The following is a 27,852-nucleotide window of genomic DNA, read 5'->3' as shown; positions in this document are numbered from 1 at the left end:
TCCCCCTTTTCCCTTTCATTTCCTCTCTGTTTCAGAGAAAGATTCAGAAAAACCATGAATATAGCAGGTGGAGGACATCACATTCATCATCAACCCCACCTGTTCTGCTTCTCCCTTGAATCAACACCCCTCCACCCACACACACTTCCCACACACCCCATATTACAAATAGGAGTGATATGGTTAGCAAGGTGGGAGTGTAGTTGTTCTGTGCTTGGAGATGATGGCCAGTTCCTGCTGACCAGGTTTTTTGAAATCAGCCACTGGGCATTAGCAAAAAGTGAGTAACCTTGAACAAAAACACAGGAGAAGTGTGAAAAAAGTCAGGAGATGGAAGATGGGGCTGTTCTTGAGTAATAATTGTTTGCTCGAGGAGGGTTAGAGTCAGTTTTTGTTATCTTTTGTCTGTTTTGATATCTGAAAATGACTATTTTCATTGGATGTCTGAAGTTGATTACAAGTAGAAAATTGGGTAAAGTAATTTGTGTATTGCTATTCATGCTTTGTAATGTGCTATTTTAAATAATTAATTGTGATGTTTATAAGCACATAAAATTATGAATAGTGTGGAGATTAATTAGGAAAAGAGATTCAAATTAATTAAAAAAAACAGCTGTGATTTGAGACTTCTAGATTTTTGTCTACCAAACTAAAAGAAGAATTTGTTTAATTCTTTTTCCCATGCATGACCAATAAAATACTGCTGTTCTTTATGGTCTGTGGGGACAGATATTTATTTACTTTAGCTTACCCCCTGACACTACTAACTTCTTATGTAAAAGGCTTTAAAAACAGTGATGTTGGTTTGTTCTGCTTGGGCTGACATGTTGGCATGCTCTGCTGGATAACAGGGTGAATCCCTCTTAGATGAAGGTGAATATACTCTCATCTCTGTTTAACCTTGAATAATTTTTTTGCTTTAATAAAAATATGCTTTTAAAGAGAGCAGGACAGGCTTAATAGAGATAGGCATATGTTGGTGTTTCTGTGAGGAATATTAAGGAAGCTTAATATGAATTGGCAGAAATGTGACTTCATGGATGCTGCATTCTAATACAAATATCTTAGTCCTATCTTGCACCTGGAAATTAACTCTCTTAATGTATAAAATTTTTGGTGGCTTATTTCTCTGTTATAGAATGAAAATCAATGCTGTTTTCAGGCATTAAAAATTGACACAGAGAGATATTTCTCCTCAGCATATATTCATGGAAGTTGCAAAATGGTTCTACTCAAAGACTAGCTCTGTAATGCCTGAACTCAGGCATTGTCTTTATGTCTTTATGATGCTGACAGGAACGTTTTTTCTTTCCTGCCATTTGCATTTGCAGATCATATTTGCAGCCTGTTGGAGATGTTCAGGAAGGAGGGGCGGGCACAGAGTTTGGCTGGGAGCAAGCATGGCATGGCCATGTTCAATCTCTTTGGTCAGAAATTCCTCATCGCTTTCTTTTTAAGTGTCTTAGCATTGACAGATTGATGTTTTATCTACATTTAAATTAGATTAGATCATTATAATTAGAATAATACACTTCACTGATTTAATTTTGGGCCTCTGCTTTCAAGATGAAAATGATTTTCCTGGCAAATATATTGTAGGAGCTTGTAATTTGGCAAAGAATTACATACTGTCTTTGCTCCCATCGCAGAAAGGCAGAAAACAGACCTCTGTATTAACCTCACTTGTTCTCAAATAAAGTCTTTACTGATGGAGGGTGGGAGATTGAAATAAAAGAATAAAACTACAAGTAAATGCTGCTTATAAACAGTCTGGTCATGGCAATTATTGATTGTTTTATGTGATAATCAGTAGAAATATAACAATTCACGCTAGTGTTAAGCTTGACCCTACATTTCATAGTTCTGTGTCTATTTTGAAAGTGCTTTTTCAACTGTATACATTTAAACGCTTTTCAAATGAATAAATGCTAGGCATTCTGCACTTGAACCATACTAAGCTATTACGGGTGCACCTTCAAAGAAAGACAAATGTTTACAGACTGTGGTCTGCTGAAGATCTTCAACAATTTAAAAGTGAGCTCCATTCAAAAGCCTGAGCATATTTTTGAATAAAGGAATACACTTTATTACCAGTGACTCTATAACCAATTCTTCTTCTATGCCATTTGACTCTTACAAATAACCAAAAATTATCTCAGTTGTTATCTATTAAATTATAAGCAAATATATAAATAAATAGATGCATGTTTTAAGTGATTGCTTCTTTGGAATAATTTATAATGGAAATTATTAGGCAATCCAGTGACTAATCACATAACTTACTATTTCTGGGTCCTATGATATGGCTGTCATTTAGAAGGGAGATATTAGGATAATTGACTTGTGAATACAGTATTTCCCACAGTCATCTTGTTATGTCATATAAAACTGCCACAGGGGTATTTTGGACTTCATGGGGACTTTGTGGTCAACAGAGTCTTCTGCCTTCATCAATGCCCTTTCCTGCTCCTGAGCACTGCTGTCCTCTGGAGCAGAGATGATGGTCCAGAGGACCCGGACCATAACAAGACAGGAACCTTCAAAGGACCTGTCCTAATGGCAAAGCACAAGAAGAGTTGAGGAAGCATTAGTGTTTAGAAATAAATGCTTTAATCACAGGTTGTGTAACATGGTTTTTGTTAAGTGGAATGTTAAAGCAGCCAGACTGGCTGCAGGACAGGGGAGCTGCTATGCAGGACCCAGATTCCTCAAGCTGACTACTACTCTGGGGGTTGATGTAATGCTCCTTTGAAGAACTCTGAAGTTTTGCTGGTCTTGAGAATAGTTCTTTAGTTTCTATATTTTTTGCTAGTTCTTCTATCAGATGTTGGAAATAATTTGTTATTCATGACAAGTTTGGTGTTCTTTGTTTTGAGGATTTTCTGTTTTTTCATTAGTTAAAACAGTTTAGATCATTAGATCAAAGTCTGAATGGAGGTAGAAACATTATTTGGAGGCCAGATATTTACTCGATCATTACTGCTTTTGTGTTAGTCTAACAGTTGTTAATATACTTATCTTAATGTTTGTTTGTTTGTTTTAATCTGGCTAAATAACTGGGTATTTCAAAAGTTTTCAACAGAAGTACTTATTCTTTCTTGGACTATTTTCTAATCGAAAATGTTATAGTCTTGGGTAGTAACTGTGCCTATGTACATATGTAATTATGTTAAAATACTGCATTAGAGCAAGATTTTTGCATGCTATGCCAACCCCGTCGCTTTACTTTTCTACTAAATAAGGCTAAACGAGCTCTCCATGATAGCCTCAAATTTATCATTAATGCTGTCATTTCTAAGGCCACTGCTCATTTCTATTGTATATGCTGTGCTGTTCTGTGTTGCATGTCAGTGTTTGATTTACTTTAAGCTAATCACTAAATTATTAATTGTAGTTATGAGTGACCAAATATGTGAACTATTGTCATTAACTGAGCTGCAGCCCTTTTCCTTATAAAACTTTTCCTACCTCCCTTTACCAGAATCAGCATTCAGTTTGTATATGGTGCAAAGAAGAAATCAAAGCTTCCCTTGCACTCTGGGTCCGTTTCCTCTAGTCTGTTTATCAGGTTGGTAACAACTTAAAGAATGTCAAATGTAATGTAAAACAAATAGTCTTAGCCTCAGGAATACAAGGACAGAAATGGATCATTTTACAGATTACTCCTCTCTAATTTGCAAAAACCATAATGCTCACAGTCTAATGAAAGTAAAGCTTTAAGTGGTTGTGAAATGATCCATGAACTCCAGGCACTTTCCTTTAAGCCAGCTGACACCTGTAAATTTTAGTCCTTGTGCAGTGTAATCCATCACTATATATAATCCTAAACCTGACAGTTTTTGCCTCCATGGCAGATGTGCTCCTTTCTCTACTGTGAGCATTGCGTATTGATGCCAAGTGCAAGCCAGTGCAAACAAGTTGCATACAAGTTTTGTAGTGTCTTGCTTCAATCATATTTGTTCTTGGGTTGCTATGTGGAGAACAGTACAACTGTGATGTTATCACTGTATTGAAGCAATAGGGTTATGCATGATGAGGGCTTGTGAAGCAATTTGCTATTGGTCTGGTTGTGCCTTATTTTTGCCTCTTGGGCATCTAAGATAAATGTCTGCTATTGAATTTGCAATGTTTTTCTCTAGTATGCAGAATATTACTTGTTTTCTGATAGTACATAGATACTGAGTCACAGACCAAGGTGGGATGTTAGACTTGCAGATCTGCAAGATAGAAAAGGGCTTACTGTCCTTGTTTTATAGAAGTAAGATCAAAGTATGCTCACCTAAATCCTCTTCTCAAAAATAAACCAGGCCTGTAGGTCCCTAATTTTCAACAGTATTGGTGTTCCTGGTGAAAACTCTGCCCTATAGATGACTTGGGCATCCTTTCACACCTGCTGTTTACAAATGCCTGAATCCCCAAAGCACAACACTTCTGCAGAAACAAATATTGCCTGAGGCAGGGGATCTGAGTCACCCTGTAGACCCTCAGGGTGGTACTGAGCAGATTCCCCCACTTTCACTGCTAGTAGAGCCAAGTAGCACATAGCCATTTAGCTGTGCTGTGAGTACATCTCTTCAGGAATGCTTGAAATACCTTTACCTTCTGTGGCAGTTTTCTGCCATGGGAGCAGAATAGCTTGGAATGAAGCTGCTTATGGGCCATAGGTGTTACATCATGTGTTAAATAATAGAGCAGCATCAAAAATTGGGGTACTCCCAAAAGACTGCAGGGATCTGAGTACTGGGTGTCTGGGTAACATGCACTGTTTTTTCATAGGTGGGTTTTAGATATATAACTCTAGAAGAGGACTTACAGGGTAGGATTCCAGACTGGGAGAGATGCCTGCTTGAGTAATCACCTTGAACCACTGAATTTCCTTTTCAGCCCACTGTAGCCTTGTCTGTGTCTATGAAAACTGATTGTTCAACCACTGAAACATTATCCTGTAAGGATTTTGAATGTTACTGAAATTAAACGCCTTCTGTGTGCTATGTCAAACCTATGCTGTATGATCATTCAAGTTGCTTTTTATGAATGTGGTATCCAGGCTGGCAAAAAAAAATCAGGTGGCTTGATGGTGTGTAGATTTACTCACAAAATGTGATGAAGTTCATTATTTGGTGAACATGAGTTCACTCAGAAGGGAGAGAATTTGAAGTGACAGGTGAAGATGCTTTTATATATTCTTACAGTTAGTGTTTATAACTTGTTTTCTTTTGCTATGACAGCCTTTCTTCCCCTAAATAAGGGTTTGTTAGTTTGTTTAAAAAGCCAATGGCTCTGCTAGCCACTTTTATATAACCAGCAAGAAATTACAGCAGGGACCTCAAAGTAGTGAGTGACTTCTGGAGCTAATAAGAATAGAGTAGGGTGAAATGAACTTCTGGAGGTCATCTAGGCCAGCCTACTCCATAAAGAAGAAGTAACATTAAAGTTGGATTTTATATTTAAATTATATACAATTGATTTATTATTTTGAATGTTTACTAATACATTTGTCATACATTTTATGGCATACATGTGTGTTAATTTTATATAGTATATAAATTACACTAAGTTATATGTTTATGACTCTACAAGTATGCTGTTCTTCTGCCCATTTTAAATCCATTTCCCAGTCCTCTTTTCCTGGGGCTTCCTCGTGATCTTTCAGAGCACAATCTCTGCACAGCAACCAGACGGGGGTGAAATCTTCCTGTCAACACTGCTGCAGCCTGAGCAATTGCCCAGAGATGGGTATTCAAATCTAGTTCCTTTTTCAGCCATAGTCCACATGATTATGGCATTCCTCTAAATTGTTTACAGTGCAGTGTCACAGCTTTAAGATTGTTGCTTCTCAGAGCACGAGGGAACATGTAATCTCACACAAAGGATGGCTGTTCTTGTACATCCCCCTGACTGCCCTGACTTGTGCATTTCTTAACTTAAGAGCTATGTGATCAAGAACTGTCCTGACAGATGCACTAAAGGGGCAGGATACAAACTGATGATTTCTGATGCATGCATTTCTTTAGGGTCACTGAGTCAATCTGTCCCCTGGAGGCCATCACTACTCTGTCACAAGGCTGGCTATGGGCCTCCCCCTGAGCCCTTTTCAGAGGCATGTTAGGTAAAACACTAGAGAGCAAGCTGTTAATGGAAGTGCAGCTTATGTGCTGATGTTTGATTTGCCTTTGGTCTGTAGGAAATTCCCCCTGGTTTTAGAAAGGAACTTTGCTTCTGCTGGGAGGTTTCCTAACTTCCAGCACATCTTTTAAAAGGTGGCTAATACTCTGATTTGTCAGTAATTGGTAGGTAGGTACTGTTCTGTGACCATTTACTGTGCAGGACATTTTAACTCTTCATAGCTCAGCACAAGAGGAATACTAAGACTTTGGCACTGGCAGGGTCTTTGCATAAGGAAAATATTCAACTTCTTGGTGATGCTGGGGAAGGGTATTTCAGGTTTGTGCATAGAATAAGGTAACTAATGAAACAAACTTTCACTAGTTTGGGAGACATTTTAGTTTTGTATATGGTCCCACTACATTTCTACTCTGAATTTTGTACTGAGGTTGAAGTCTGAACAAAGCTAGCAATCTCGAGCAAATCTTACCTTATGCATGTAGCTGTGATTTAGTGAGGTTTGTGTGAATGTTTTTGTGGAACCCAAGTATCTCTTGAGAAGTAGTTGACCCACACAAGTCATATACAACTTTCTAATGGCTGGAATTGAGCATTAATGGCTTCCTTTTGGAAAACATTACTCCTAGAACACAAGGGAATGTATCTTCCAGAATCACCTAGGGCTGATGCAGATCACTTGCTGAGTAGTAAGTGTAAATGTTCTCAATTAGAGGAATTTCTTTCCCCCACCCCTCCATTTTTTCCCCCTCTTCTTGGTTGGAAAACCATTTGGACAAAGCATTGGTGTGAGTTTCCTCAAGCCAAAACGTAGGTGGGTTCTAGAAGTAGCAATATGAGTCTGAAGTCCTGAATGTCTCTGCTAGGATCAAAACATTTACCACAGACCTTTGGAGGGAGATGCACAATTAGAATGAGCTTTTGAGGAGGAATTCTGAAATGTGTTGTTGGGAAGCTTTTATCTTGGTTTTCACTTCACTGCTACTGAGCAACCTTGTTTTAAAACTTGTTTGCCATTAGTTGTGTGTTGAAAACAGTTGCGTAGCAAGTAGAACAGCAAATGGGTTTAGCAGTGACCTGTATTAGGGATGGATTTTCACTGTAATCTCATGAGCCAGATTGAGAGGACTCTCTTGAATTCACTTCTGAATGTATTTTTTTTATTGACTGCAAGTTCTATACTGCTACTTTTTTTCTTTTTGACAACAACATAGCAAGTCACAACTTGTAGGTGATCACAGGGAGGTCTCTAAAATAGCAGAACTGATTTGGAGAGCTTGTGGAAACAAGGGTAGCGCTATGTGCTTTTGTAGCTGCAGTAGAATCTATGCTGCTCCTCTAAATATTATGTAAATAAGTAGCCCTTTTGAATATTAATTTCTGCTAGAAGCTCTTGGCATTCACCAACAGGACATTTTAGGAAATGTTGCATCTTCTGGAGAATGATCATTTTCCCCATGTAGTGAAAAACTGTGCAGAACTGCAGGGAATCCGTTCTGGACTCTCCTTACAGCATTCCCCAGCTACAAACTGAGAGTCAATCCCTGGGCTCTGACTGATGAGACAGTGATTCTTGTAAGGTTTAACTGTGTAGCATTTTTTTCAGATACCTCAGGAGAAAGGGAGCAAGTACCTATGGCTGGATCTAAATCAAAAGTGAGGATGGCTTCTTTTAAACCTTTTACAGAATCACAAGAGGGATGTTTTTTTTTCTATTTTCTCATAGAAGAAAATGAAAGAATGACTTACGGCTACAGAAAATTCAGTTTTCTAAGGAAAATGTCACACCTGCTTTCTCTCATGAATGATATTACCACTTCTTGAAGAATGAGAGTATTCCCTTGAGTTGCATCTAAACTTTGTAACATACTTGCAGCAAGCGAATCAACAACTCCATCAATCATATCCTTATTTAGTAGCACCCAGCCATTACAGTGCTCTTTTTCTCTTCTTTACAAGTAGCAACAATGAATTGTTGACTTGGCTTTGCTCTAGATGCTGTACAGACCAAACAGGATGTAGAATTACCACTTTTTTTTTTTGATGAAGGCTCATTTTCATAAATGCTCACCACTAGCTGTAATATATTTGCAGAGTGATAAGAGTGCATTAGTGTCTTCTACATCAGCTTGGCCAGTCACTTTGGCTGGTTACTCAACTGGCACAAATTACTGTATTGGAGCCAGGCAAGTTGTGCCAGCTGTGGTGATATTCTAGCTTGGAATATGTAAATATATCCTGCAAATGCTTTATTTCAGAGAGCTGGGTGAAAGGCACGCTAATTATTTTCACTTGCTCATCATACCAGCAAGATACGAGCAATATTGTGCTCCTCGGTTCTGTGTTCAGGGTACAATTCTGATTGTACTAATGTAAACTAGATATAAATTACCATTTAAACATAATGGTCCCATTTAGGCATGTGAAGTGACAGTACAGATCTGGTAGACTGGAAGCTGGCAAATGTTGTGCCGATTTTCAAGAAGGGTCAGAAAGAAGACCCTAGCAATTACAGGCCTGTCAGTCTCACATCAGTGCCTGGTAAAATCATGGAGGAGATGGTTCTCGAACGTATTGAGGCGCACCTGGGGGACAAAGCAGTCATTGGTCCCAGCCAGCATGGGTTTGTGAAGGGTAGGTCCTGCCTAACTAACCTGATTTCCTTTTATGATAAGATCACCCGTATGGTGGACCAAGGGAAACCAGCTGATGTGATTTTTTTGGACTTCAGCAAGGCTTTTGACACTGTTTCCCATAGGATCCTACTGGACAAAATGTCCACCATACAGCTAAATAAAAACATCATACGATGGGTGAGCAATTGGCTAACGGGCAGGGCCCAAAGGGTTATGGTAAATGGGGCTGCGTCAGGCTGGCGGGCGGTCACCAGTGGGGTCCCTCAAGGCTCCATTTTAGGGGCGGTACTTTTCAATATTTTTATAAACGATCTGGATAAAGGAATAGAAGGTATTTTGAGCAAGTTTGCTGATGACACCAAACTTGGAGGAGTTGTGGACTCTGTTGAGGGTGGAAAGGCCTTGCAGAGGGATCTGGATAGGTTGGAGAGCTGGGCGATCACCAACCGCATGAAGTTCAACAAGAGCAAGTGCCGGGTCCTGCACCTGGGAAGGGGAAACCCTGGCTGCACGTACAGACTGGGCGATGAGACGCTGGAGAGCAGCCTAGAAGAGAGGGATCTGGGGGTCGTGGTAGACAGCAAGTTGAATATGAGCCAGCAGTGTGCCCTGGCAGCCAGGAGGGCCAACCGTGTCCTGGGGTGCATCAAGCACGGCATCGCTAGTAGGTCGAGGGAGGTGATTGTCCCGCTCTACTCTGCGCTGGTGCGACCTCACCTCGAGTACTGTGTGCAGTTCTGGGCACCACAGTATAAAAAGGACATGAAACTGTTGGAGAGTGTCCAGAGGAGGGCTACGAAGATGGTGAAAGGCCTGGAGGGGAAGACGTACGAGGAGCGGCTGAGGGCACTGGGCCTGTTCAGCCTGGAGAAGAGGAGGCTGAGGGGAGACCTCATCGCAGTCTACAACTTCCTCGTAAGGGGGTGTTGAGAGGCAGGAGACCTTTTCTCCATTAACACCAGTGACAGGACCTGCGGGAACGGGGTTAAGCTGAGGCGGGGAAATTTAGGCTTGACATCAGGAGGGGGTTCTTCACAGAGAGGGTGGTTGCACACTGGAACAGGCTCCCCAGGGAAGTGGTCACTACACCGAGCCTGTCTGAATTTAAGAAGAGATTGGACTGTGCACTTAGTCACATGGTCTGAACTTTTGGGTAGACCTGTGCGGTGTCAAGAGTTGGACTTGATGATCCTTAAGGGTCCCTTCCAACTCAGGATATTCTATGATTCTATGATTCTACAGATGCTAGGCCATAAAGAAACATCTGACTGTTGTTCATGTTTGTCTGAGGAGTACCTAATGTGCTGCTAGAGTTACAGAAGTAATAAGGAAGAATAAAGACTAGAAGGTATGAGAACCCAAGGCTGAACTGCAAGCACTGGAGATGCCCCATCTGAAAGGCAGTGAGATTTGGCCACAGAGGGATAAAATTAGTTAGGGCTAAATTGTTAGTGCTTTCAGGTGCAATTCAAATATTTTTTTTTTCTGGGAGTCATGGGAAAAATATTGGCTTCTGGAATATTTATATGGTCACTATAGATCAAAAAAGATAACCTCTATATAGTGAGAATGGACTGGGAAAACAACTTTTCATACATGCATGCATATTCTAGGTTATTTAGAATCATAGAATCATAGAATATCCTGAGTTGGAAGGGACCCTTAAGGATCATCAAGTCCAACTCTTGACACCGCACATGTCTACCCAAAAGTTCAGACCATGTGACGCAGCCCCATTTACCATAACCCTTTGGGCCCTGCCCGTTAGCCAATTGCTCACCCATCGTATGATGTTTTTATTTAGCTGTATGGTGGACATTTTGTCCAGTAGGATCCTATGGGAAACAGTGTCAAAAGCCTTGCTGAAGTCCAAAAAAATCACATCAGCTGGTTTCCCTTGGTCCACCATACGGGTGATCTTATCATAAAAGGAAATCAGGTTAGTTAGGCAGGACCTACCCTTCACAAACCCATGCTGGCTGGGACCAATGACTGCATTGTCCCCCAGGTGCGCCTCAATACGTTCGAGAACCATCTTCTCCATGATTTTACCAGGCACTGATGTGAGACTGACAGGCCTGTAATTGCTAGGGTCTTCTTTCTGACCCTTCTTGAAAATCGGCACAACATTTGCCAGCTTCCAGTCTACCGGGACCTCTCCAGATTCCCAGGATCATTGAAAAATAATTGAGAGAGGTTCCGCGATGACGTCCGCCAGCTCTTTCAGCACCCGGGGATGAATCCCATCCGGACCCATGAACTTGTAGGGTTCCAGGTGGAGTAGCAAATCCCGCACACGTTCAGGGGCGGTTGGGAGTTTGTCATCCCCACCGTCCCGGTCCTCCAGCTCAGGGCACCCTGGGTCCCGAAGCCCATCATTGGCATTGAAGACGGAGGCAAAGAAGGCGTTAAGCATCTCTGCTTTGCCTATGTCATTGTCTGTGAGGAGTCCTTCCCTATCAAGGAGCGGCCCTATGTATTCTTTAGTTCTCCTTTTTCCATTCACATATCTAAAAAACCCTTTTTATTTTCTCTCACAGACACAGCCAGCTTCAACTCCAGGTGTGCTTTAGCCACACGAATTTTCTCCCTACAAACACGAACAGCAACCCTGTATTCTTTCCATGACACCCGGCCCTCCTTCCAGTAGCGAAACACTCTCTGTTTCCGCCTAATCTCCATTAGAATGTTCCTGGTCAGCCACGCCGGCCTCCTGCCCCGCCTGCCTGACTTGCGATATTTAGGAATTGCCTGATCTTGTGCTTCTAGGAGGCATCGCTTAAAGAATGACCAGCACTGGTGGACATCGAGGCCTTCAAGAGCAGCTTCCCAGGGGACCTTGCTGACTAGTTCCCTAAGCAGCCTGAAGTCCGCTTTCCCCATATCTAGGGATGAGGTTTTGGTGGCACTTGTCCTTCTGTCACCGTAAATTTTGAACTCAACCACTTCATGGTCGCTATGACCGAGGCGGCCACCAATCACCACATCTCCCACCAGACCCTCTCTGTTTTCTAGCAACAGGTCTAGGAGGGCACCTTTCCTAGTTGGCTCCGTTAGCACCTGCACCAAGAAGTTATCATCTAGGTGCTTCATGAACCTCCTGGACTTGCTCGTGTCAGCCGTGTGGCACTCCCAGTTAACGTCTGGCAGGTTGAAGTCCCCCATAAGGACAAGGGGAGTTAATCTCGAGGCCTCTCTTAGTTCTGTAAAGAATAAGTTATTGGCGCTATCATCCTGGCCAGGCGGTCTGTAATAGACTCCCACAACGACATCCCCTTTATTCGTTCATCCCTTGATTCTTACCCAGAGGCTCTCAACTTTGCCATCGCCAACCTGAAGTTCCACACAGTCCAGCCCCTGCTTCACATACATCGCCACCCCACCACCTCGCCTACCCTGCCTATTTGCTGGCAAGTAGAGGTGAGACTGTAAATGTTATAACACAGGTAATCATAGAATCACAGAATAGTTTTGGTTGGAAGGGACCATAAAGACCATCTAGTTCCAACCCTCTGCCATGGGAATAGGACACCTCCCACAAGACCAAGCTGCCCAAAGCCCCATCCAGCCTGGCCTTGAGCACATCCAGGGTTGGGGCATCCACAGCTTCTCTGGGTAGCCTGTGCCAGTGCCTCACCATTCTCTGTGTAAAGAATTTCTTCCTTATATCTAGTCTGAATTAGTTCAGAACTTGAACATTAGTTCAGAATTTGAACATTAGTTCAAAGCCTTAACTCCTTGTATTATCACTCCACTCCCTGAACAAGAGTACATCCACAGCTGTCCTGCAGGCCCCCTCAATTAGTGGAAGGCCACTGTACAGTCTCCCCAGAGCCTTCTGTTCTCCAGACTGAAGAACCCTAGCTCCTTCAGCCTGTCTTCATAGGAGAGGTGCTCCAGCCCTCTGATTACCCTTGTGGCCTCCTCTGGACTCATTTTAATAAACCCATGTCCTTCTGGCAAAGGCCCCAGATCTGAATGCAGGGCTCCAGGTGGGTTCTCATGAGAGCAATGAATGTTTCAAAACAAAATTGTGCTACCCACTATGAAAAATAGAGAATAGAGCTTGCTTTATACAAGATCACCTGCCCTTTCAGAAATCATTGGTTTATTGTAATGGTTTTAATATATTCTATATGTAAGGAGAGAAGAAATGTTAAAAAGTAAATGTTTATAGGAATGTTTTTTCACATCTTGGCATTTCTTTTATGATAGCTTATGAGAAACAGTTATGTTTCTTTAAGAATTGATAGAGCTGGAGAATTTGTGGTGTCTGAAAGGAAAAAGGGGGCACTGAGGTCAAGTCAGAGGAAAGTTTTTACCTAGGCAAATGTACCCTCTTTGGACCTTTGGCCTGCTACAACTCTGCAGCCTCTCAAATATGCTTTGCTGTGCCCTGGAGAAGGTGCATCCTCTTTTAGCACAGCCCACGTAGCCATGCAGCTCTGCTTAGATTCCTTTAAAAGTAAAAATGAATGACATGAATGTTATGAGGGCCTATTACAAAATAGGTAAGAGTGTCTGCTGTCTTTGAGCAAACAGACACTCATAATGTCCTGCTCCAAAGTTGTAATTCTTGTGGGATGACAAATTGTCATCCTCCACCAAAAGGCAAACAGATAATTAGTGTTCAGATTGCCTAAATCTTAACAAGTTATTTTTTCAAGTGATGACCACTTGCTAATCCCAGCTTCATTTCTGAGCCTCTGAGTGGCTGGTGCTTTTTGAAAATCAAGAGACTGCATCAACTTCATTTTCTGTTTACATAGCTCCTGGCATCTTCAAACTCCTCAGATATCGTGACTTTCCAGATAGCTGTGCTGATTCTTTGATATACCATTTAACATACATCCACAATTTCTGTTCTTATGGTTCAAACCACTTAACACAATAGAAAGGACAGTGTGGGTTGGGTTTTGTTTGTTTTCATCTGGCTTTTTAAAACTCTGTACCATTTTCCATCTGTTTTTGTACCTGGGCAGTTTAAATAAGAAATTATACACTGCACCTACTACTTAAGCTATTTCATGCTTCATTTCCTTCTGAGCTCTTGGATAAATACCCTCTGGTCCTGATGAACCTATTTTATGGTCTCTTCTGAAGTTCAGTTGAATGCAGAACCTTTGAGGTAGTTTCCATTAAAACAAAAATGCGTATGTGTCAGGGGAAGCTTTTGATGGGAGAATTTTCTAAACTCTTCCATGCTTATTATGCATAAAAATTAATTTCATTTATCTGCTCTGGCTTTATCTTCTCTGAATAACTCTTCTGTGTCTGGACCACTTATTCTACAGGCTCGCTGGCAGGCTTCTGTTTTTTTGATGGTTTTGTAAAGTGACTTATTACCCTTTATGCATTCTCTAAGTTGTTCCTTAAACTATTTTGGCCTGCCTTGCTATGTTTTTACATCTAACTGGCCAGAATTCACTCTAATTCATTTTCCCCATTTGAACATGATGTCAGCTTCATAAAGGTCACCTTTTCACTTCTGAAACCTCATCTAAAACACATGCTGTTGATCAAAGCAAAGATGCTGTAAGTTAAATGTGAAGCCACTGCTGGTCAGTGAAAATTGTTGTATTGGTGAAAAACCCAGACAGAATGGGAAAGCTGTTGAGTGGTCAGTAATTAAGGAGCTTCCATAGGGCTTAGAAAGTACTTTAGAATCTTTTGTCAGCTCTTGCCTGGAGACGTGAAAATGCTGCTGTTGCTTGTTGCCCTCAATAGAGTGGTGGTGGGGGATTTCTAAATGAGCGGAATTACACCTCTGTTCTTCAACATTTCCTCTTAATGGACTAAACAGAAACCCCTTGAACCTGGGTGAAAAAGGAAAATATTAAAACTGAGTGATATTAATACCATTAATACCCAAGCCCTGAGGGGAAGAACCTGGGGGCGTTGGTGGATGAGAAACTGAACGTGAGCCAGCAATATGCGCTTGCAGCCCAAAAATCCAACTGTGTCCTGGGCTGCATCAAAAGCAGCATGGCCAGCAGGTCAAGGGAAGTGATTCTCCCCTTCTGCCCTGCTTTTGTGAGACCCCACCTGCAGTCCTGTGTTCAGATCTGGGGCCCCCAACACAAGAAGGGCATGGAAGTATTAGAACAAGTCCAGAGGAGGACCACAAAGATGATCAAGAGGTTGGAGCACCTCTCCTATGAAGAAAAGGCTGAGGAAGTTGGGGTTCTTCAGCCCAGAGAAGAGAAGGCTCTGGAGAGACTACAGAAAAGCTGGGGAGCGACTCTTTGTCAGGGGGTGGAGTGATAGGACAAGGAGTGATGGATTTGAACTGAAAGAGGGGAGATTAAGACTAGATGTAAGGAGAAAATTCTTTACTAGGAGGGTGGTGAGGCACTGGAACAGGTTTCCCAGAGCAGCTGTATATGCCCCATCCCTGGAAGTGTTCAAGACCAGACTTGATGGGGCTTTGGGCAACCTGGTCTAGTGTGAGGTGTCCCTGACTATGGCACAGGTGCTGGAATTTGATGATCTTTAAGGTCCCTTCTGACCCAATCCATTCTGTGAGATTGCTGTAACAACCAGACAAGTATTTCAGCAAACAATTTCTGTGAACATCAACTGATATGAAAATATCCTATAGCTGTGCTGCATACCGGGGTTTTATTTTTTCACTTCTGACATCCTACACTATAGCAGTTTAGGGTTGCCCAGTGAAATGAGCTTTAATGTATTAGGTGTGATGGGATTTGCATGTATTTGAGAAACCCCTTACTGTAGTGCTTGGATTATAATTATGTTAGGTGAATCTTCTCCAATTGCTTGCTTTTATCATTTGAAAACTAGCACAGACTTTTAACCTACTTTCAGTTGTAGTCCATAAAACTTCCTGGAATTGCAGAAGTGGCATAAGGTGGTATCTCCAAGCTCTACTGTCATATAAAGGGCTGTAGAGTTACATTAATTGGTCTCCACTCCACTACTGTGGAGCCATTCATTTTATAACTCTATTCCTCACAGCTCCTTGTAGTATAATAGGCATGGTGTAGTATGAGTTGTTTTTAACACTTTTAAAAAGTTAGCATTTTAAAGCAGAATATACTGTTCATTGGCTTGGTAGTGAGAAGAAAAATGCAATATAAAAAAAGCTATTGGGCAGCTGGTGGTACAAAAGGATTTTTTTGTTCTTGTTATAACTATTGTTTGGACCTAGTTTTCCACTAAGTATGTGGTGTCAAGTCCTCCATTTGTAGGAGAGAAGGTGTCAGCCATTTCGGAGCAGTGGAAGGAGTTGGGGACACTTCGTGTGGGTTGGTACCTCTGCAAACCTGTTGTGTGACAGCTGTGTGTTTATTGAAATAACAGAATTCAGTGTGAGACCCTATGGAAGGATAAAGTGATAGTTACTTTAAGCGAAATTGATTTAACTCCGTTGAACTCAGATCTCATCCACTGCCAAGACACATGCCTACATGGTTTTACCATGACAAGGAATGTTGGCAATGGAGTCTTTACCGGTCCTCTCACTATGCTTTTTTTTGTATGTGTGACATTGACAGCAGTCAACTGGATTTTGAAGATTTGCTTTATGCCCTCTAGATTTGGATGCTGTTCAGATTTCTTTCATGTCATCATTTTGCTGCAGCTTTGTCTTGGGCAATGTTTGGGTTGCACAGTTCTTTACCTTACCTGTTCTTCATCTTTTTGTCACCTAATCAGGAGGTTGACTCCAAACAACTATTCTTCCTGCCTGGAACTGAAGAAAACTGGGACCAGTCGAGACTTTCTAAAGAGGGGTACAGAGAAAATGAGGCTAAAATAAAATCTAATCACTTAACACCCAAGCATGAATTTCCTTGAAGGACTACCACTTTGAACTTATCTTCTGTATGTCAGTACCCCACTGATTTAGCTCTGTACCAAAACTGTCATGTTCCTTTATGCCTCTTCTCCCTTTTCCTGTTCATCTGCATTCAGATCAAGGCTGGGGTCATTCCCCTCTCATATAGATAAGTCTACATCTTCTCCCTTCTGACTTCATTATTTCCCCACCTGTTGTGAAAACATTGTTTCTTTCAAAATGCAGCTGTTAAATTCATGTTCCTTTAAACTCCTGATTTCCTGACTCTTACCACTTTGATATGATCCTTGATCTTTCCTGCCTAGACCCTTGTCTCTCCTAACTCTACTGATACTATTAGTAAACTAAAATCTTATATAAGCACATGGAAGTAATATTTTTAATTATGCTTTGGCTTAATAACACTAAATGGCACTTTTAAACATGTTTTAATCTATATAGTGCCAAAATTTCCACTAGAATTAAACTTCAGAGCTTACTGGCTCCAGCTAAAATTTACTTTTATTTCATAATTATTACAAGAGAATTTCAGAAGCAGTCAGTTTGAAGCCCCAGTTTGACTTCTCTACTTGCCTTGCCAGCTGGGTTCCTGTAACAGTGATAGTAAGTGACAAATAAAGAATGAGTAAAAAAAAAAAAAATTGTGGAGAAAGAAGTAAGCAATCCAGAATGAAAACGAATACAATTGGGAGGGGGGGGGGTTGGGGTGTGCATGTGTGTTCATACGTAGTCCCTGAAGAATTTAGAAGCCATCAGACTCCATAATGAGGTATCTAAAACATATTTAAAATATCACATGAGGTTTAAATATTGCAAAGAAATTAATATTTCTATTATGCTTTCTTCCTCAACTAAACAATTGTTTTGAGAAAGCAATTGGGAGATACTCAAGTCCTGCTTATCACACATTTCTAAGACAGAGAACTAGAAACATGGCGGTTATACAGGGCAAGTTCTCCCATGATGTAGTTTAAGAAACTGTTTGATTTGGTTAACGGATAAATGCATGACATCAACATGTGTGTGATTACATTCATGGCTTTGGTGCATTCTGACCGGAGAACAACCTTGCAAATAACACTTTGGATCTGAGAGTCGTAACCTGGAGCTTTGTCTCTTAGTCTGAGTTTTTTCATATGAAATACTATCTATACCTATCTAATACTATATATAGTGTGTGTGTTTCTCCATATCTGTAACAAAAGAACACATTTGGAACTAAAGAGATCTGCTAACACATTTTATTATACTTATTTGAAAGGATGATTTATACTTCCATCACTCTTTAAACTTGAAACATAATTGAGTTCATCCTTACATTGTATGTAATTCTTTTAATTAATATTTTACACTCTATTGCCAAACAGAAAATATGAATTATCCTGACTAATGCAATTGAGATAATGGTGTATAGATATAATTTTTAGTCACATCTCAGCTGTGACATTAACGTATTTAGCTTTAGTTCATTAAACAGCCACAACCTTGTAAGGTAGGAAAGTGGTCTGCATAGTTATGACAAATTTGTAAAGGTACATAGGAGAAGAGGAAACTTTTCAAGTGGAAAGTAATCTACTACCTTTATAATAAACACACTGCCTCCTTAACCAGTTGTTGGTAATGTGCATGTTCATGCTGTTTCTTAATACAATTACCATACTTTGATTTGATCACAGGAAATGTTTCATCTCTTGACTGTCACAGATTTAGGCACAACCAGAGACGAGACTTCAAAAGGCACGTGGGGCCAATGATCTAACCTTTGCTAAACAAAGTATCCTAAACTTTTCTAGTGCTAGAATGTCGAAACTTTAAAAAAAAAAAAAAAAAAAACAAAAAACCTCAATCAGTTCATCTGGGGAGTGCAGGGAAATGCAGAACTTCTGTCTTTCAAAACTTTCTAGGTTACATTTTTCTGGGGGGTTACAAAATAGCTTAAATCTGAGAAAGTTCATGAAGTTCATACAGCAGCCCATGGGGTGGCTCTGCTCCCATCCCTCTCTGTATTTCACTATTTTCCAGCTGACTTCTTTATGTAGCAGAAATTTTGTTACAGTTAGATTGTTCTTCCAAGCCCAAATAAAAGCTAAGGCAACAAAAACACATGAATTTTTCATCTAGTTCAGCTACCAGCTTAGTATACAATGTATGAAAGGCACACTAGCATGAAGAGCAGCAGAGATGAGCACTTGAGTATTGAATAGGCTGGGGTAGGACAATTCAATTTTCACTAGAAATAATACAAGCTTAGTTTGGACAAAAGAAGTGTAGCCTTGGAAATGGTGATGGTAATGCTCTATTGTATAGCCAACCACTGTTCCAGTACTTTTTTGTTCTCCTGTAGCTGAAGAGTTTACTTAACTTGGAAACTAAATGCCTACATCAATAGTTAGTTGATGAGCATTCAGATAGCATGACCATCATGACAATTTTCTAATCGTTTTTTTTGGCCAGCTGTCAGTGAGTGTTTAGGAACTCAGCTTAAAAAAAAAATCCCAGGCCTGAGTTCAGCAGTTTTTCAGTTGGCAGGACTTCATTGTGCCCTTCAGGTCTTTATGCCTTGTGTTCCTGTGGAGAAAGCAAGGAGGTCAGTAGTGCCACCTTGCAGGCTTGCCATGGAGCATCCCCTGCAGGTCAGGATGTACATGTATATCATGACTCATGAAACAAATAAGATGCAAGTAACTAATTGGCGTCAGCAGTCTGATGCTCTGAGCAATAAGGAGGTGAAACTTGCCAAGTTGTTACAGACTTAGCTGTAATGCTTTCTGTCATGAACTAGCAACTAAAAAACTGAATGTGTGGTGGAGTCTCAACCAAATTCACCTGAGAAAAGCATTTAATCATACTGAAATCTCAAGTAGGGGGAAGAGAGGCTTGTGATCTGAACAGAAGTAATCCTGTTGCTCTTACTCTGTGCTATTCCTCCATGTATATTTATCTGTATTTGGTGCTTGTCTTCCCCCACAAGGCAGTAAACAAAATAAGGGGAAAATAAACTGACTTACACCAACACAGCCTGTCAAGTAATAACACGTCTTCTACAATAGAGCAATGATGGTAGCACAAAACAGCAACAGTTGTAAGAAATATAACAGAACTGTATCTAAATCATGTTTAATACATTTAAATGGCCAACACATGCAAAACAGGCTGTACAACAAGGAGAAGTTATGCCTATTATCAGCTAGTCAAAATGCTGAATATCAATCCTTACTTGGTTGTGAGGAATCTAGGGGTTAAATCTGATACAAAGCCACTTTTCTGAAGGCGTTCAGCAAGAAAACTTTCTGCTTCCAAAATACCCAACACTCTCAGGATAATTTGGAATCAAAAGATCATATTTCTTTTTAAACTACAAAGAAACATCCAAATGCTTCTTATTGAATTACATTTTAAAACAAGAATCCAAATTCCTTTAAAGTCTGGAAACCTGAGATTCTTAGGTTGTCCTTAGTGCTGGCAGATCTGAGTGTCACTGGGTATTTTTGTTTGTTTCCCTAAGATGAGAAAAAGCAGTCGGAAGGTGTTCTGACCACTGCCTTTGCTTCCCATTTGCTATCCCATGGGCTCCAAATGCAAGCAGTTGAGCTGTGAGCCTTGCCATTGCAATTTTCTCTCCTGTTCCCAAGCATTCCCCTCTCCAGGGAAACTATTAGTTAATCATCCAGAGATCTCCTTGTTGTGAGCCAAGAATCCTCCAAGTGGAAACCTGCACCTGGCTATTCACTTGAACCATGGGGGAGGGTGGGAAAGAGAGAACCAGTTCATCCATTTGTTGTATTCTGGGCACACTTTTCCCATTTGATATGTTACCTCAGACAGATGTGACCATCAGAAAAGTCTTGATTTGGCTGTGCTGTCTTGCCTTCATCTCAGTTATCAAGCCATGACTGAAGCTCCTACTTGGTCCATCCAAGGCTGTAATACTGAATACTTCTGTTTTCCTAAAAGTTTTGTAAGTCTTCATTAAAGAATATTCTTTCTTTTATCCTTGCTGGTGTTAAAAACAATAACACTGAACAATCTCTTCTGCTAGCAAAACTGCAGACAGTTAACTCCTAGTGTACAAGAATAACTTCCAAAAGAGTACTAAGTTCCAAAGAGTACTAAGCAAATACAGGTATTTTAAAAAGAATTCAGATAGAGCACGCTCATTAAATATTAGTCTATAACTCAGTGGCTGAATGCTGCAGCAGCATTCCACCTGGTGTCTCAAAAGTTCTCACAAAGACCTGCCTAAGGTTCTGGTGCCAAATGAATAAGTTGGCTGCTGCAGCACGGCAGCTGCTTGGCCTCCTTCTCTGGGAGGCTCCTGTCAGACCAGATAGCAAATCTCAGATCTGACCTGCTCTGGCAGTTTTCTGTTTCTAAAGAATGGCTTTTACAATGCTGGAATGTCTTATTTATTAGTTAGAACATAGATTTAGGTGTGTTTTTCTCGGGCTGCTGCTGTGCGAAATAAAAGTTGGAACAGCACAGATGAGGGTGGGAGGCTGTGGTGCTGAAATGCTATATTTATACCTAGAGCGATGCACCACTGTTGCTGTGTGCATTAATGAATTTTGAAGTGTGGAAGTAAAATGGGAGATGCTCTCACCCTTAGAGAGCCAAGGGGCATGAGGGCCTTCAGTGGAAAACACTGCTGTGTTCAATCTCATCTAGGAAGCACTTTTGAAGTTAATTTTGTAGCTTCTGTCACTTCCTCTCCCTGGTCCCTGAAAAAAATAAGTAAAACCTATGTTGTTCTAGATATTTCCTCTGCTCCATGGGGAGGGAAGAGATTTCCTTGATTTGGTTAAAGAAAAACACACAGAATGCCCATGTGCTGTGCTATCAGTTTCACAGCAGAGGAGAATTACCAGTCATCAATCCAGGTGGATGATGGAAGACAGTTTGCTGCTCATGCTTGTGCCTGTTTTTCTCTTCCCCCTTCCCAAAGCAGTTTAACTACCCAGTAGAGACGTGGGTTGATTTAGGGGCACGTGTCCAAAAGTAGGAGAGAATTAGATTTCCACAAGACCGATCTCTAACTGCTATGCTATATTGCTGAAAATGTCCTTCTTAACAAATGCCAGTGAAATAGCTTGAGCTCCTCCATGTAGTGGAGGAAAATAACTTATAGCCCATAACTAAAAACTGTGACTCCTTTGCTTCTCGACACTTCCATTATCCAAATTTACTTGCCAACTAACTGCTATGAATAATGCGTGGTCTGTAGATTTTCCAATAATTTCCAGTAATAAAAACCTGACTTCTGAACATTTATTAAATACAGAGGTTACATGGCATCCACGTTCTCCAGTTACACATAACTCTTTGAAATAGGCTTGCCAGTTCCAGGGTTTCTGATTACAAAATTTATCTTACCCAGCTCTTCTGCTTTATAAAGTAAATGTGTAACATTTGCTCCCTCTCTAGTTTGTAGTCAGGAACACTCCCGATTTGCCACTGTCTTCATAGGCTCCCTAAGGAGCACCAACACAGCCAAGCAAAATGCATTAAACTGTTTGAAAGAATATTCTTTAAAAGTGTTTAACTACATTTGATCATCTCAGTTCAAATGAAAGATACTATCAGCAGATGTAAGCTGGTAGATAATTAAGCAAAAGGGTGCTGAAGTGATAATTAGGTATTTCACTTGGAGCTGAAAATCAAAACTAACATATGCTAAGCAAAATTAGAGAATTTCTATTTCATGCTGATCCAGCATGTTGATGCAAATATCCTTCCTTCAGCCCTTTGACTACACCCAAGTATTTCCAAGTTTTCCTACAAAACTGTAGTGGTAACTGAACAGGAGATGATAGATAGATGGACATTGCCTTGCAGACGGACCTGAATATCGGCTGCTGTAAGGACTTTGTGGCTTCACTCTCCTACCAGCCGGCTGCAACCAGGAACACAGGCTGAGTCTGTCTCAGCAGCTCCCAGGTGCCTCTTCTCCCAGCACTTTCCTTTTCTTAAAATCTCTAAAGTCTTCTCTTCGTTTAAAGTTGCACGATGCTGAAGTAATTGCAACTGGTGAGTTAGGCCACTTGAGGCTTAAAAAAATCTATATGTTTTAAATAAACGAATGCTCACAATTGTAAATCAACCTAAAACCTCACATGCATGTCAAACAGGAGAATGTTTTTTGTCTGAAGTATACAGTTTTAAAATGAAAGAGATTTGGTCTGTTTCTACACAGAAGCTAAGGCATGCTGAAAAATTGCATGTGATAAAATAGGCCTTTTTTCAATGCATAGCAAACTCTCCACTCTCCAGTCTGTGTACACTAGCGATTAAAATATCTACAGTATGATAAAATGTGATCTCATATCCTATTTGAGTGGCCAAGTTAAATTAGAGGCAATTAGGACTAATTTGGCTTCTTCCTGAGATCATAAATGTGCAGATGAAAGCTCTGATTAGAGTAGGGAGCGTAGCTTTATTTGATTTTTGGCTTTGAATGGCTAATGTGTTCTTACCTTTGAAGATCTGAATTACTAAAATGACAGCAAAATAATAAAAACATCAAAGTTAAATTGATTTTAAAGATTAAATGGATGAATTAAAGTGAAGAGGTACAGAAGACTTTTTTTTAAGCAACGGGCAAGAACTATTGGTATTTCAAAATACCTAAGTATCAAACCTTTTGTAATTATTCTCTGTGGCATACAATACATGAAATTGAATTAGAATGAATTTCCCACTGACTTACGAGGACGTCTTTTAGAAATAATAATTTTTCTTTCTCAGATTACAAGAGCAAGACTTGAGAATTTAAGAATCTTCTTTTATGTCCCTGAGATGAATTGTATTTTATTAAAGAACACTTTTATACTAACTTCTCCAGCTACAGACTTCATGACTGATATCCTTCAACCCTTTGTTCAGCTAACAAAATCAAGACATAAACCTTCAATCTCATTTTGAACACAATTTTATGCCTAAAGATTGTCTATTAAAATAATTGGTTTTGTTCTTCTAAGGCAAATTATTTACATGTCCCTAAATATATTTTATGTGTATATACATATAAATGAGATTATGCCGGAGTTCTGTAACCAAGAACACAATGAAAGTTTGTATGTGTCATCTAGTTGGAGATCAGAAAAATAATATAATATTTATAAGTAAGTCTGGCTCTTCACTGTGGAAAAATGCTGTCATAGAGAAACACTTCAAAAGAATGTCATAGTGCAATATCTGAGTTAAATGGTCACCCTCTGCCTATTGAGCAAGTTGGTTGTGCAAGGGGAAGGCGTTTTTCTATATCTGCTTTTTAAAATCAGGCTTACTAAAATGGCCCAGCCCTTGGGTCTCCAGGCACTCAGATGAACTGCTGATATTTCACTAATAGGTTTGTTTTGTGTCTTGCAACTTTTAAACCTGTCTGTCACCTCTACCCAAGCAGACCAATGAAAATGTAGAATAGAAAAAGAGGAAGATACTCTGGCTTCAAATGCCATTACCATCCTGCCACAGAATGTCTCTGCCTAGACACCAAGAAGCAAGCATAATTTGTTTTCCAAAATAAAAATGCTTTAATAGCCTAAGAATTAATTTACCAGATGGGGCCATATCTGTGTGCTGCATGAAGCAGTGCCCTTTCTTTAGAAGGCACCAGCTTGGTCTGTGTGCTCCTTTGTTATTATAGCAGAGCTGAAGGTGGAAGGAGTGATGCCAACTCTTCTAGAGAGTTTATTTGCTACCCAGAGATATACATCTCCCTAAGAAGGCTTGCACCACTTATTAAACTTCCTCATTGCGTATTATCAGCTTGTCTGGTTTGAGAACAACTTTCACCTGTCCTATTGAGTTCAGGTCATTAAGTAAAAAAGAATGTAAGATTAGACCAGAAAGATAGCTACTGAAATCAGTGCTTTTTGTTTTGTTTTGGTTTTGTTTTGTTGTTGTTGTTTTTGTAGGATGGGGATAATTTAGGCAAATACTAAAATCCAATATTGCCAAAACACAATTGGTCTAAATTTCCCCTTGTCTAAATTTCCCCTTTAAAAGGCAATCTAATCTTTAATCCAAGTCCCCTGGTTTTGGGAAAAATCAGATCCTCTGAAAATAGAGGATATGGTTTGTTTTTGTCATCTCAGTTTGGTCAAGCTTTCATGATGCTTTATATGAGCTGGTTCAGGAAGCACCTGTACCCAGAGCCTCTAGATCTGCTGTTTCAAGATTTCTTCTGCTGTGTTTCAGAGTAAAATCTGTCCAGACCTGATGTCAGACACAGAAAGGGTGGGCTGTGCTTCTAGGTTTCTGCTGATTGCTACGAAGTTGTACCTTGATCAGAAGTTTCCTTAAGCTGTCAGTCATAAAACTTTCTGCAATGTTATTACTGACTGTCTGTCTGGCCAGATAGGAACACCAAAAACTGTATCACTGATTGGTACTTTGGTAAGTTGTTTTCCTCAGTCACAACATTTATGTTACAAGAGAAACAATTCATATGCAGAAAAAGGCAAATGTAGCAAATGAAAATGCTTTTCCAACCGGCACCCCTCAAGATCCAGTATTTCCCCTTTCTGCTGTGCCAGTGGCATTGCCCTACAGCTACTTTTTGTGCTAGTTTATAATGAAGGAAAAAAAAAAAAGAAAACAAAAATAACATTAGAGGTTTAGAGGAGGAGGGAGGTGAGTGAGGCTTGCATTACAAGTCGGAGAGAATAGGTGCCTTTGAGAGGTTTAAGTTTTTTTTTTCCCCTTTGAAGTGAAATTTAGTCTATTACCTGCATAGTAATGAGTGCCTCACAAGGGTTAAGGGCATGATCAAGAAAACATGGAAGAAACTCAATTTCTATTGATACCAGCAGGACTGTAACTACAAGATTTTGATTAATTCCTCTGAATTGGATTGTGAGTAGAAATAAGGGAACAGAAACCCATCCATTTGACTCCAAAAGCATACAAAACATGAGTAATCTTTTTTTTTAATTGTTAAAAATGGACACCTGGTGGGTCTGACTGTCTTATCTTTAAAGTGCTTTTGAGAATCTCTTGCAGAATATAGGGGATATTTAAGGTGCCTGTTAACTTAATTTAGCTCTGGATTAAGCCCTGATACAAAAATAACATGATCTCTCCCACCAGTTTGTTGCCTATTGTCTTTGGGTGATGTAGGAAGCTCTGTGTGTGTGTACAAAAGACGTAGCCTACTAGTTCTGAATTGTGTGTGTGAATTGCAAATATGTCTTCTGAGAGTGAGGGAGCTTGGAAAGAATGAGGTCATTGTGCATAATAAATCCCCCATATGCTTCTCTTCTGCCCTACAGCCCACAAGAGAAACACTTCGGAGAGGGTTATTTTATAATTTACATTCCTATTGTCAAAACTGGGAAATGAAGCAGAGATACATTATGAGGAATGTCTTTTTCATTTTAAATGGGGAAAGAAAAAAAAAAAGAATGAGATATTACTGCCTGGAAAACAAATTTGAGGTTCATTAAATCAACCATATTTAAAGGAGGTGAGACCAGAGGTAAAAGCAAAAGAAAACTTGAGTATAATATATATTTTACTGCTGTACGCAGCATCTGTGAGATATTCCAGGTGTTAAATTAGCCACAGGAGGGCTCTCCTGGTCTTCACTTGAAGGAATATATTTGTAGGAACAGTGAAAATTACAAGGAAAAAAACCCAAATTTATATTCCCATAACAAGAATATTGGGCACACTGCCCTGGTTCACAGGGCATACCTGCAAATAAATATTATTTAAAATGTGGTGCTAGCACAGTAACTTCATGCCTTGCTTCTTCAAGCAAAACTAGTCATTAAATACTGTCACAAGATCAGCAAGTTTTTGGTGAAGCAGGAGAGAGGGAGAGCTCCAAGCTGTAAAGAACTTCTAAGATAGGCAGGCACTGAACATGGGCTGGTGTTTAGTCATGAGAGAACGGTAATTACATACGGACATTTGTACCTCTGGCCCACTGCCTGCACAAGGATTAACCGCATGTTGACATCTGGAGTTATATAGCCTCTGAGGGCTGTGTTGTGGCTAAGCAACAGCCTGTTATAGGAAGTCTGAGGAAGAGCTCTGCATGTTGGCAGCTCCTGCAGGATTTCGACTTATGAGAGGCAGAAGGTCCCCAGGGGTGCCGATAGCAACTTACTGAAGTATCTGATTGCCTCGCAGTCCTGCAGTTAGTCTCATAACAGCCTTGGAAAGTGGGCAAGTATTAATGGCTCATTTAACCAGCAGAGAACAGAGTAGCCAGATTCAAAGAGGAATTAATGTACCCAAGTCCAGAATCAGGATCCAAATCTTTTGCCCATTCCCTTCCAGAACCAGCCTGGTCTTGACACCACCTAACTTCACTGGAGGCAAATGATTTTTGTAATACATTCCAGAAATGCTGTAGGCATTGTAAATATCCATAGTGGCCTCACTCTGAAAAGCTTGGTTCTGTAAGCTAACCAGAGTGGTATCTGATATCTCAATGGGATTTTGGGGTCCAGGATCATCTATCCTGCTTACCTGTTAGCGTTTTCCCAGTCTCAGTGTGGGGTTGTGATACTCTGGTGCTTGTCAGTGATGACACAGAACTATACAAGAACAACATGTCAGAAACTCTTCTAATAAGCAGCTTACATGTAGAGGCTCACAGTTTTGTATTGAAGACAACTTGGTGGACAGAAACCAAGTTCTGTACTTGGCCATAGAGCAAGACAAAGGTTTCTGAGCTGCTGTATGTAGCTGTATAGAAATAGATGTTTGGGTTCTCACAAACAGCAGTTGCATGTTTTCTGTTTGAGGTTTGAGCAGGAGCAACTATGGACTATAATATTCATCTTTGTCTCTGAACATAGGGCTGCAGTTTACTGTGAACACTGGCCTGTGCATGTGGGAGAAGCAAGTTCACTTTTGTCAGCTCTCCCTGCCTCCAGGAATAGCCTAATGTCAGAGTAAGTTTTGCTCTTCCTGATTTTCAGTCTTAACATGGCAATTGTTGATCTTGAAGCTGTCACTATATGAGTAAGCACATAAAATTCAGGACTCATAGATAAGCGAAATGAAATTTGTTTCTGTAGGCAGAGATTACAGCAGTCCTTCGGGACTTGAGTTAAAGTCTTATTTGATTCTGCTTTGTTAAAGGCTGTAAAAAATAAAATATAAAGATATTTATATCTCCCTCAGATGAATTTGAACAGGAATGATGATCACTTTTCCTGAAGAGCCTCTTACATGGGTTGTTTTTCCCTTGTTAGAAGACCTGCAAGAAGCTCTTGTTCCCAACTAAGTTAAGGAGCGCTTGGTTGGATGTGAAGCCTCTGG

General features: G+C 40.3%; 1 long non-coding RNA gene across 1 annotated transcript; it reads left to right on the top strand.

Moving 5' to 3' along the window:
• Positions 1-171: 171 nt before the first annotated feature.
• On the top strand, positions 172-27,852 carry LOC137852992 (uncharacterized). The gene is made up of 3 exons (XR_011094137.1): positions 172-280; positions 27,387-27,482; positions 27,715-27,852. It is a non-coding gene; the product is annotated as an uncharacterized lncRNA (long non-coding RNA).

The sequence above is a fragment of the Anas acuta genome, chromosome 3 (genome assembly GCF_963932015.1).
Source record: "Anas acuta chromosome 3, bAnaAcu1.1, whole genome shotgun sequence".
NCBI lineage: Eukaryota > Metazoa > Chordata > Aves > Anseriformes > Anatidae > Anas > Anas acuta.
This window is presented reverse-complemented; position numbering and strand designations above follow the sequence as displayed.